The sequence below is a fragment of the Triticum aestivum genome, chromosome 1D (genome assembly GCF_018294505.1).
Source record: "Triticum aestivum cultivar Chinese Spring chromosome 1D, IWGSC CS RefSeq v2.1, whole genome shotgun sequence".
Lineage (NCBI taxonomy): Eukaryota > Viridiplantae > Streptophyta > Magnoliopsida > Poales > Poaceae > Triticum > Triticum aestivum.
Window position 1 is genome coordinate 98333863 of NC_057796.1, and position 12398 is coordinate 98346260.

Here is a 12398-nt window from a genome sequence, read left to right on the forward strand (position 1 = left end):
TTTTCAAGATCCATCCGCAAGATATTGGGCCCAATTCCGTTTCAAACATCTGCAACTTTCAAGTGTTCTACTAGGTGTACCTTCAACAGGAGCCCACTGTAGAAATATTCAGGGAATTTTACTATTTAAACTGGCAGACTGAGTTCACAGACGGGCCCAGCCTAGAGTTAGGTGGCATTTTGATTCAGAGGCGGAAAAAAGACACCTTCCCAGCCGCCAAACTGCTCAGTCATCCCAAGGACTGGAACCAAACTTGGTTTTACTGCCAAGACACTTCTACAGAAGGGGAGAATCCTCTATCGGGTTACCGTGAAAACTGACTTAGCAACAGGCACCCTCCGCCAGAGCGGATTAGTACAGAAGAACGGTCCAAATATATGCCCATATTTTCAAAGATCAGAGCCTTAATGGCTAACAGCTTGACTGGAATCGACCTAGTCCAATGCTGGGTCGCCTGGAGAGTTTTTCCATTAAGCCGCCACTCCAGCTTAATGTGTGAGCATACTGGCCATGCCAAAGACCCTCAGCGCCACTGTCAGACTGAGCTGACTGATGAAGATATCAGTGAGATGACCAAGACTCTGCTGAACGAGAGCTTGGAAGATTGTAGCAAGAACGACTTAGGCCCTTTTTATACCCTTAACAAACCTCCAGCTGTAAGTATTTGGAACAATTTCCGGTTTACCTAGTTATTCACTTAAAAATTGCCTTCTTAGTCATTTTAAGTTCCGCATGCCGATTCTTCTTTCTAGAACAAGAAGCTGCAAGATAAGTCGACCAAGAAGACCGGACAAAGAACAAGGCTCAGAAAAAGCCCGCCAAGAAGAGGACCGCCCCCTTCGAGGTAGAACTTGGATGATGATGAGTCGGAGGTAGAACTTGGATGATGATGAGTCGGAGGTAGAACTTGACTCCCTTGGCTCATTTTTTGTGCATCTTATTGACAATGATCACTATCAGGATGACGCAGAAGGCAGCCATGCAGATGCTGAAGAGGTAACTATCCTTTCCTCCGACTCAGAACCTCTACCAAGACAGAAAGTTCGTCAAGCGAGCCGGAAAGTAAGGTTTTCTCACTCTTTAGCTTACTTGGATCCCAACTTTATTTTGAAGAAGCAGGAGCATGAAGCTCGCCGCACAACCCGAAATAGTGGCGGTGGGGTTCTATCCTCCGGCTTACCCAACACGCCGGCTCCTCGCAAGCGCCGTGCAGAGGTTTCACAAATTTCCGACTTAGCTTTTCCCAAGGCGAGTCTTTTTTGAAAGCCTCTTAACCCTTCCGATTCGAACTATTAGGGAACCTCTCACTCGTCATCAAGTGATTCCACTGGGACTCAGGTTCCTCTGTTCAAGACAGTTCCTGGGTAAGAACACTTAAGCCTACTTGCTTTAACACCTTACTCAATTGGTATGCTAATCTTATCATATGTTTTACTTTCAGTGCTATGGCCAAACCCAGGAAGAAGCTGAAGGTTAATAAACCGACTGAAGATCCCAAGGTTGCTGACCCAGAGAAATAGACAATGTATGAGTCTTTGCATCAAAATTCAGAAGCAGCCATGGATTATCCGTCGCCAGAAGAGCACCCTATCACCATGGACCCCATGAATATTGACTCGAAGAATGCTAAGTCGTCCAGTCCCGCTCAGCCGGCTCAGGAGACCGAAGACATAATGGTTACTGCTATGGCTTATACAGCACCAGGCAAACCCACTGTCCTATCCAAGCACAGCGCCAAAGAAGAATTTTCTGCTGTTGATAAGGGCAAGTGGAAATTGGACTTGGAAAGCTATGCCCAGTTCAATGCTCAAGAGATTCACTCTAGTTATTTAAACCGCCTTCACACCAGCCGTGACTTTGAAGCCGGCCTGGTCAACCTTATGAAGGAACGTTTTGAGGTAAACACTACAATCTTCTCCATATAAATATATCTCTGCCAGCCGCCAAGTCTACTGGATATGATAGAATGGAATATGTTGTAGACTTTTAGGTAGCCTCTTTAACCTGGTATCCATGTCATAGCATGTTGGAACTGCAAAATCAACACAAGTAGCCCCCAAGGGCCGGCTTAAGCTGCATAGCCGAAGTCGGGACTTCAAATTGTAGTTTTCAACTTCGCATATATAGCTCCCATGGGCCGGATTAAACTGACAAATTAAGCCGGGACTTCAAATAATGGTGCTCAATTTTGCACCTTTAGCCCCCAAGGGCTGGCTTAAACTGATAAGTTAAGCCGGGACTTATCACCATAATGATGAACAAAATCCAAATATGTAGCCCCCATGAACCGGCTATAGTTGTAGAGAACTTAGCCGGGTCATTAAAGAGTTGTCTTCAAAAAGAGCAATGTGCATTAGCCCCCAAGTGCCAAGTAAAATACTTGTATTGTGCTTGGGACTTCAAATAAGATGATCATAATGCTGCCTATCTTGTTCATGTTGTAGGCTGAACTAAATATGAAGGAATCCCAAGTCAATGATCTGAGGCAAAACATTCAAACCCAGCAATCTGAGACTTCAAATGCCAAATCAAAACTGAAGACTGCTCTAGAAAATATAGAAAAACTGAAAAAGGATTTCAGTGCTGATAGAACCGTCTGGGACATCGAGAAGGCAACTCTATTGAAAAGAGCAGAAGATGCCGAAGCTGCCCTTAAGCCGGTAACCGACGAGTTGTCCGGTTTAAAGTATCAAATCAATAGCATGACAACGGCCATATTTGGTAAGTAACATTGTTCTTCAATCTTTCATCATCAATATTGATCAACCATTGAGCCGGTTTATAAATATCTTTGGTATCGCAGGCTCCAGAAGCACCAAGCTGGGTCAAGACATGCGCTTCAGGCTTAAAGCTGTATATACTCTTGTGGAGCAGCTGTACACTGGTGCTCAATGGGCTATCTCTGATGCCACCCATAAGAACCAACCGCCTTCCCTCATCAAGGAAGTGTTGGAGAAGCTATTTGTGCTGCCACAAAGAGTTGAAGAATTGAAGCGATCAGCCGCCAGAGCCGGTGCCATCACTGCCTTGAGCCGGGAAAAAGCATGGCAAGCAGAGTTTGACCCGGAAGAACTAGCCACCGGCTGCCCGAGTTTAAAAGAAGACGGGTCTCCCTTCAGCACGGAGGACTTCACAAAAATAGTAAAGGAGATGCGTCCCTTCGCAAGCAAGTTGGCCGAAGAAACTGATCTCTCCAAATATCATCCGGTTTATGATGTTGAAAATGCCAAAGTGAAGGCGCTGGTTCATGAGGCCATGGACCTTATCCCGCCAACACATAAGAACACCTTCGCTCCTGACATTGACCCGTCAACCCTTATAGACGATTAAGCTATTTTCAAAGCTTTGACTGGGATCAATTGGTCATCGCCTAACTTCCAGACGATGGAGGAACAAGAAGAACCGGCGCAGGATGACCCAAAAGCCTCAGCCCGCCAAGACCAGGAGACTTGATCCATGGGGCAGTACTTTAATCTGCATCACCGTAGTGTGCTTGAAAAAACACTTAATCACTTGGGCTCGGGGAGCCATGTAATAGGCTAGATGAAAACCATGATCTGTCATGCCATCATGCATGTTTATGCATATAACATTTTGAGCCGCCCGGTCTGATGCTGGAGATCCTCTGCTTATGCTCATAATTTTTATCAATCATGCTGATCATGTTATCATAATCCCTGTACATAAGTAAACAACATGTGCCCTGGCGGTTCACACCAAGGCGGGTCATGATGCCCCATATGAAAGCCGCTGGTGACTTGCATAGTCCATAACCAGGGCGGGTTATCAAAACCTCGTATATTCATAGAATAAACAAATAACATACCTGTTATATTTGCTCACATTGCCGGCTTACCACGCCCTATGCAGCAAGGGTAACAGCCCAAAGACTTAGAGTGCAACACTCTAAATGCACAATCAAAACATACTAGCAACTTATTGTCCAAAGCCAGGCCGGGTTATCAAAGCCCTCAAATATACTCAAATATGAGCCACAAAGATTAAGGCTACATGGCCTGAATTGTTTTAAACCATATGTCAATATGGTACAAAAGATGAACCCAAAAAATATTCAAAATAAAACGATCAACTAGAAAAAACAAGGCTTTCATAGGCTGCCAAACCTTAATATCAAGTGCTATTCAAGGGCCGCATAGCCACTGAGCTAATCCTTTATTCAAACCTGTAAGCCAGGCCTCACATGACCAATCGTCGTTTTAACTTTGACAAGTTCAGGGTCTTTATAAGAGCGGCTGTCAAGAGTTTGGCGAGTCATTCCAGGATTACCTGGGTGGAGTGGTAGACATACAAAGGCAGGATAACCCGGATTTTTGGTGAATACACCTGGCATCCAAGCCAATCAAAAGGGTAAATATAGCTATGTTCATTGAATAGGAAGCCCCCAAGTGACCTTTTAACAAGCCATCAAGGCAGGTACCTATGTTTGAACTGCACATTATAGCAAGTTCTCTTTGGCAACCATTTAATTTGGGCAGAAAGCCCCCAAGTCATTTGCAACAAGGCGTATAAGCCGGATCAAAAGGGTAATTGTTGAGGATATAGACCTTAGAGTCACCCACCAGAAAGGGCTGGGTTACTCATAATGGTCATTGCCAAAAGCCCGGCGCCAAGCTTGAAGACGGTGGGCCAAAGATGGGCTTAAGACCCGGATATGGCTTAAGGCCCATAGTTACAATCATTATTCTGGTAGAACTTGTAGTGTAAGGCAAGAATAGTTGAGAGTCCGAGCCGGACACTCTTATGAGCCGGCCGGGACTTTGAGAGCTGCTGGGCGTCAGCCTCCCTATATAAAGGGACGACCCGGCAGCGGTCTAGGGACAAGTAAGATTTCATCGAGAGCCAGGCATAGCAGTTAAGCTCCCTGGTCATCGAACCCCTAATCAATACCACCTCAAACTGGACGCAGGCTTTGACCTTCACCGTAAGGGGCCGAACCAGTATAAACCCTCGTGTTTCTTGTCCCACTTAACCCCTTCAAGCTTCCTAGCTGCGATGGCTCCACGACTAAGTCCTAGCTCAAGGACATCTGCCGTGAAAATTCCACGATAGTTGGCGCCCACCGTGGGGCCAGCGCACGGTGGATTTGAGTTCTTGAAGGGCAGCTTCGAAGGGCTCAAGGGATACGCTGTGGGCCGGATGACCAAGAGTCGTCGCGGCAAGCTCTACATCGACGATGCAAACTGGGGCCCCGACACCGGCTCAATTGAGTACGGGTACTGGGTCCCCTTCGGCGGAATTCATGTTTTCATTGCCAAGATTGGTGAGCCGGGCCCTGAGCCGGATCTCTACGCCGATCTCATCGAGACGGCTCAGCGTACACGACCCGCCCGGGCCCGGCCTGCCTTAAGGCATGCTTTTGTGGGATGTATCCATGGAGGGCTCTCTGATCGATCTGGATCTGGTGATGAGACGGCTGCCGGCTCTGACGGCGAGTCGTCCATCGATGAGTCAAACTCGTTGTATCAACTTCAAGATGGCAGGCTCATGGGTTGTTCCGATGGTGACAGTATTCCAGACCCGTTTGAGCCGCCAAGCCGGGTTGGAATCTTCATGGCCGGCGCGCAGCCTGTTCAGAACCCTGCTGCTGGAGCGGGAAACCCGATGCCCTCGCCGGCTCAGGTGCTAATGGATCTCACGGACAAGATGACGGCCCTGTTAACCGCCACGGTTGACCCGGCGGATCAAGCTCAGCATGATGCGGAGGTGGCACAGTTAAAGTTGGATCTAGTGAAAGCTAAGGAGGATCTGGCAGCGGAAGGGATCCGGATGGCTGTGGAGAGGGCGGCTCTCAATGCCCAAACCCAGTTGATCCAAGCGCAGTCCTTCCGGCTCACGATGGATCAAAACGCGTCCAATGAGGTCCTGAGAAGGAGGCATCAAAAGGCCCAATCTCGACTCCCTCCGATTTACGAGCCACGAAACCTCTTCAACACGCCAGGCGCAGGGTCTAGTAACCCGCCGGGAGTCATCGTGCCCGGGTCTGGGGCCCCTATTCAGCCACAAGTGATGGGGCCTCCCCAGGTGCCCCCTGCCCCGCCTCAGTACATACCAATACCACCGGGTCATTATGCTAACCCGCTGGAGAACATGGTTGCCGCAGAAGCACGGCTGGCGGCTCTCCCAATTGACGGTGACTCTCCGACGGCTATTGAAACCCGCCGGGTCAGGGAACTCCTTCAGACAGCACTGGCGCAGCAAGAGGCGTACTCCTACAGCCGGGACAGGATCCACTTGACCCCTCGTCCAGGTCGGAGCCCGAGTTACAGCAGACACATGGTCTCAACGACCGGCTCAAGTAACGTCCGACGCCATGACCCGCCCCCTGGCCATGGCCCGGCTCATAACGGAGCCTTTCACGCAGCAGACCAAGACAGAGCGCGGCAAGAGGCGGAGCAGGTGCCTCAGTTGACGGCTTACCAGACTCCCCCGGCTTATCCGACGACTTCCGTCGACGTGGGTATCCCTACCAGGACTGGGGGTGTCCCTTGTTTAGTGCCAGCTATCCGCAATGAGCGTCTACCCAAGGACTTCAAAGGCCCTAGGAAGGTGCCTAATTACACGGCTGACTTACAACCCGCAGCCTGGATCGAGAGTTACGAGATGGCCATGGAACTGCTGGAGGTCAGTGAGGCGGCAATGGCCAAGTACTTCACCATGATGTTAGATGGGCCTGCCCGCACTTGGTTGAAAGGGCTACCACCGAATTCCGTCGGGTCTTGGGCTGAGCTGAAGGCCCGGTTCATCCAAAACTTCAAGGATACCTGTAGGCAGTCTATGTCAATTGTGGATTTGACTAACTGTAAGCAGCAGGAGGGTGAATCCACGACGCATTGGGTTCGCCGGGTTAAGGAGATAATACATTCCTCGGATAAGATGGATGCCGGCTCTGCAGTCTTAATGTTGGAGCAGAATTGTCGTTTTGTGCCCCTGAAGGTGAAACTCGGGCGGCTTAAGCGCGACTGCAATGATATGGGTACACTGATGGCGGCTCTTGTCAAGTACGCCGATTCTGATGGTACCAAGGACCCCGCTTCAGATGATGAAAGGACAGGGAAGGGAAAGAAGAACGACAATGGCAAGGGTCCTCAGCATAACCCGGGGAACCAAGGAGGAGGCAAGCGCAAGGCCGATGGCAGCCTGGAGTTGTAGCCAATGCCAGCTCACAAGGTAATAACCAACGACGCAAGGGGAGGCCCCCTCCCCGAGGCGGCGGGTCAGGCCCGACGCTGGAGCAACTGTTGAATGAGCCTTGTCCAAGGCATGGCTCTAGAGAGAAGCCAGCGACTCATCTATGGAAGGATTGTGCAATCATGAAGGCCTTTAAGAATTACAATGGCCCGGGCGGCGGCTCAGGCGCCGGCGGCTTTCATGGCCCGGGCGGCAGCTCAAATTCTAATCCTCAGAACGGTCAAGGGGGCTTTAATCAGCAGTCTAGCCAGGGTCATCAGCAGCAGCAGGGGGGTTATCAGACCAATCCAAAGCAGCTTAGCGGTGGACAGTATCATGTGTTTACCACCAGTCTGTGTAAGCGAGATCAGAAGCTTCATAAGAGGGCTGTGAATGCTGTTGAGCCGGCAGTTCCACGCTACTTGCGGTGGTCTGAACAGCCTATAGTGTGGAGTAGGGAGGATCACCCTCCCCGGGTGGATAATCCGGGTCACCTGGCCTTGGTGGTGGCTCCTCAGGTGGGAGGATATAAGTTCACTAAGGTGCTCATGGATGGAGGCAGCAGCATCAACATCCTCTATTATGAGACTTTCCGTCGTATGGGGTTGATTGATAAGAACCTCAGCCAGTCAAACACTATTTTCCATTGTGTGGTACCTGGTAAGTCAGCTTATCCAGTCGGCAAGATTGAGTTGGAGGTGGCCTTTGGAGATGAGAACAACTACAGGGTGGAGAAATTGACCTTTGAGGTGGTCAAGATAAGAAGTCCATATCATGCTATATTTGGACGCCCGGCTTACGCCAAGTTCATGGCACGGCCGTGTTATGTGTACTTACAGCTCAAGATGCCGGGTCATAATGGGACCATTATGGTTCACGGCAGCCGGAAGGTGGCCTTAGAATGTGAGGAAGGCGATGCAGCTTATGCAGAATCTGTTTGTGCAACAGAGGAATTGAAGTTTTACAAAGACAATGTTGACCCAACAGATATGACCTCTCTGAAAAAGCCAACTACGGAACATGAGCCGGCAATGAAATTTAAGTCGGCTGATGAGACTAAGATTGTTGATTTTGTTCCAGGAGATTCATCTCAGCAGTTTAGCATCAGTGCCAATCTGGATCCAAAATAGGAAAGCGCGCTCATCGAGTTCATCCGTGAGAATAGGGACATTTTTGCATGGAAGCCGTCTGACATGCCAGGTGTACCTAGAGAACTTGTTGAGCACACTCTCAATGTTGATCCGAAATTTAAGCCGGTCAGATAGTTCCTTCGGCGGTTTAATGAAGAGAGGCGGAAAGCTATTGGCGAAGAGGTGGCCCGGCTCTTGGCGGCCGGGTTCATTGTTGAAGTTTTTCACCCAGAATGGTTAGCTAACCCGGTGCTCGTACTCAAGAAGAACGGCACTTGGCGAATGTGTGTGGACTACACGGACTTAAACAAGGCGTGTCCGGCTAATCCTTTTGCCCTTCCCCGTATTGATCAAATTATTGATGCTACGGCAGGTTGTGCGCGCTTAAGTTTCTTGGATGCTTATTCCGGATATCATCAGATTAAAATGGCAGTAAAGGACCAGGAGAAGACGGCATTCATCACTCCCTTTGGAGCCTTCTGCTATGTGTCTATGCCCTTTGGACTCAAGTGTGCACAGGCAACTTATCAGCGTTGTGTGCAGAACTGTCTTCATAACCAGATTCGGCGCAATGTTCATGTTTATGTGGACGATATTGTGGTTAAGTCCATAAAGGAGGAAACCCTGATAGATGATTTAAGGGAAACCTTTGATAATCTCCGGGTCTACAAGATGATGCTTAACCCGGCCAAGTGTGTTTTTGGTGTTCCTGCAGGCAAGCTCTTGGGTTTTTTGGTTTCTGACAGAGGCATTGAAGCTAACCCGGAGAAGATCAAGGCCATCACCTCCCTGGCTAAGCCGACGTGTATAAATGACGTTCAGCGCTTGGCGGGTCGCATCGCTGCTTTAAGCCGGTTTATAAGCCGTTTGGGTGAGAAGGCCATGCCATTATATCAGTTGATGAAGAAAACTGATAACTTTGTCTGGAATGATGCAGCTAATACCGCTTTTGAGGACTTGAAAAAGCAGCTGGCAGAGCCCCCAGTCCTTGCTGCTCCAGTTGACAAGGAGCCTTTATTGCTGTATGTGGCTGCTAATACGCGAGCTGTCAGTGTGGCCGTGGTGGTGGAGCGCAAGGAAGAGGGTAAGGAGCATCCGGTTCAGCGGCCGGTTTATTATGTCAGCGAAGTGCTCATCGAGTCCAAACAGCGGTATCCACATTGGCAGAAGCTTGTTTATGGTGTGTTCATGGCGAGCCGGAAGCTTAAGCATTATTTCCAGGGTCATCCCATCACTGTGGTCAGTTCTGCCCCTCTTGGTGATATCATTCAAAACAGAGAGGCCACAGGGAGAGTGGCTAAGTGGGCTATAGAGCTCGGACCCCATGGTCTGAAATACGTGCCACGCACTGCTGTTAAATCTCAGGCCTTGGTGGATTTCATCAATGATTGGACAGAGTCACAAGTGCCCGAGCAAAAGCCGGATAACACATACTGGACTATTCACTTTGATGGGTCCAGGCAGTTGGAGGGCTCGGGGGCTGGAGTCGTGTTGGCTTCCCCTAAAGGTGATAAGTTCCATTATGTGCTACAGTTGATGTTTCCTTGCACTAACAACGCGGCTGAGTACGAGGCCTTGCTCCATGGTCTTCGGATGGCTAAAGAGATGAGCTTGAGCCGGGTAAGGTGCTTCGGCGACTCAGACTTGGTGGCTCAACAAGTATCAGGAAAGTGGGATTCCAAGGACCCTCTCATGGCGGCTTATCGCCGCGAAGTTGATGCCATTGCTGGGCACTTTCAGGGTTACCAAGTGGAACACATCGATCGCAGGAAGAACGAGGCGGCTGATGCTTTAAGCCGGCTGGGCTCTCAGCGAAAGCCGGTGGCACCTAACACTTTCCTGGATATCCTGTATAATCCTTCTGTTAAGTTGCCTACAGAGGAAGACTTGGCTGTCCCTGACCCGGAGGCACGATTGGTGGCGGCTCTCCATATCATACCGGACTAGACAGTGCCCTATTTAGCTTACATGACCCGGGGAGAGTTGCCTGAGGATGAAACGTTGGCCAGACAAATAAGCCGGCGGTCTAAGTCAATGGTTGTCATCAATGGTGAGTTGCATCACCGCAGTGTTACAGGAGCGTTTCAGCGTTGTGTCTCCCCTGAGGAAGGTCAAGAGATCTTGCGTGAGATTCATGAAGGGGATTGTGGCCATCACGCCGGCTCAAAGTCTCTTGTGGCCAAGGCTTTTCGCCATGGTTTTTATTGGCTGACGGCTCATGCTGATGCGGAGGACTTAGTCAGTAAATGTGATGGTTGCCAAAGGTTCTCGCGACGGGCTCATGTGCCGGCTCAGGAGCTGAGGATGATCCCAATTACTTGGCCCTTTGCGGTCTAGGGGCTTGATATGGTGGGGCCTTTTAGAAGGTCCAAGGATAAGAAGACCCACCTCTTGGTGGCAGTTGACAAATTCACAAAGTGGGTGGAAGCTGAACCAGTTAGCAAGTGTGATGCAGCCACGGCGGTTCAATTTATGAAAAAGGTGATTTTTCGCTTTGGCTTTCCGCACAGCATTATAACTGAAAATGGCACCAATCTATCCAAAGGCGCCATGGAAGAGTTTTGTCAACGAGAGCATATCCGACTTGATGTTTCCTCAGTTGCTCATCCTCAATCCAATGGTCAAGCTGAGAGAGCTAATCAGGAGATTCTGAAGGGCATCAAGCCCCGGCTTTTGGTCCCTTTGCAACGGACGCCGGGTTGTTGGGTGGAGGAGTTGCCCTCCGTGTTATGGAGCATCAACACTACTCCTAACAGGTCTACAGGTTTCACGCCTTTCTTCATGGTTTATGGAGCAGAAGCAGTCCTCCCCAGTGACATCCGTCATGACTCACCTCGAGTGGCAGCTTATGTTGAGGCGGACAATGAACAGGCGCGCCAAGATGCTCTTGACTTGTTGGACAAACAACGTGATATGGCCGCAGCTCGCTCGGCGATTTACCAACAAGACCTGCGCCGTTATCATAGTCGCCGGGTTAAATCCCGGGTCTTCCAGGAAGGCGATCTGGTGCTCCGGCTCATCCAAGATCAAACAGATGCGCACAAGCTATCCCCGCCTTGGGAAGGGCCCTTTGTGGTCAGCAAGAATTTGCGCAACGGGTCATATTACCTCATTGACATTCGGGAGCACAAAGATTCACGTAAGCCGGAGGAAGAGACCCGTCGGCCGTGGAACATAGCTCAGCTTCGGCCTTACTACACTTGAGCCACCGGCTCTCATAATGTACATATTTCTCTGCGCCATGTATATATTATGATAAGCAATAAAGCAGGACCTCTGTCCTTTTTTCTCCTCCAAATGTGCACGTGTTGTTTTCATTGCAAGATTACATGATAATTTGAAGGAGGATCCGGCTTATGATCGTATTCGAATCTAGCCGTAAGCAATAAGGTCACTTGGGGGCTTCCTGTTCAAACATAGGTCGTATTCGAACCAAAGAGAACATAGCTGTCGATACCCATTTGATTGGCAAAGTGCCGAGCTCATTGGGGAGTTTTCTTTGATCATATTTGAATCATAGTTTAACATCTTTGGGAACCGACGTGGATCGTATTTGAATCAGCGTCGTTAAACAATTCTAAGTCATTTGGGGGCTTCCTGTTCAAACATGGGTCGTATTCGAACCAAAGCGAACATAGCTGTCGGTACCCTCTTGATTGGCATCGGCACACCCACTGGGGGCTATATGATCGTATTCGAATCCTAGCATGACCCCTTTGGGCCGGGTCTCTGGTCGTATTCGAACCGGAAGCCCCTAAGTTCTTCTGCTTTATAGCAAGTTTCTTTTGATTATTTCAAAGTGTGTACAGCCGGGTCTTACTTTGCCGGCTTAACTTTGGTTTATAGTATTAGTTGAACACAATGGGTGTTATTAAGACAGGTAAACCGGAATTGAGGTACCAACCTTATTACCCGGGTTATCTAAGCCGAAAGTATGCTTGTAGGCCACTCAGTGTGTTATTACGGCTGTATTAAGGATATAATTGAGGACCAGTCTTTTTTTATTCATATGCCGGGTTATATATCTAAAACCTATGATTTTCAGGGCAGTAAGCCGCCTAGAGACTTGTGATTTGTCCT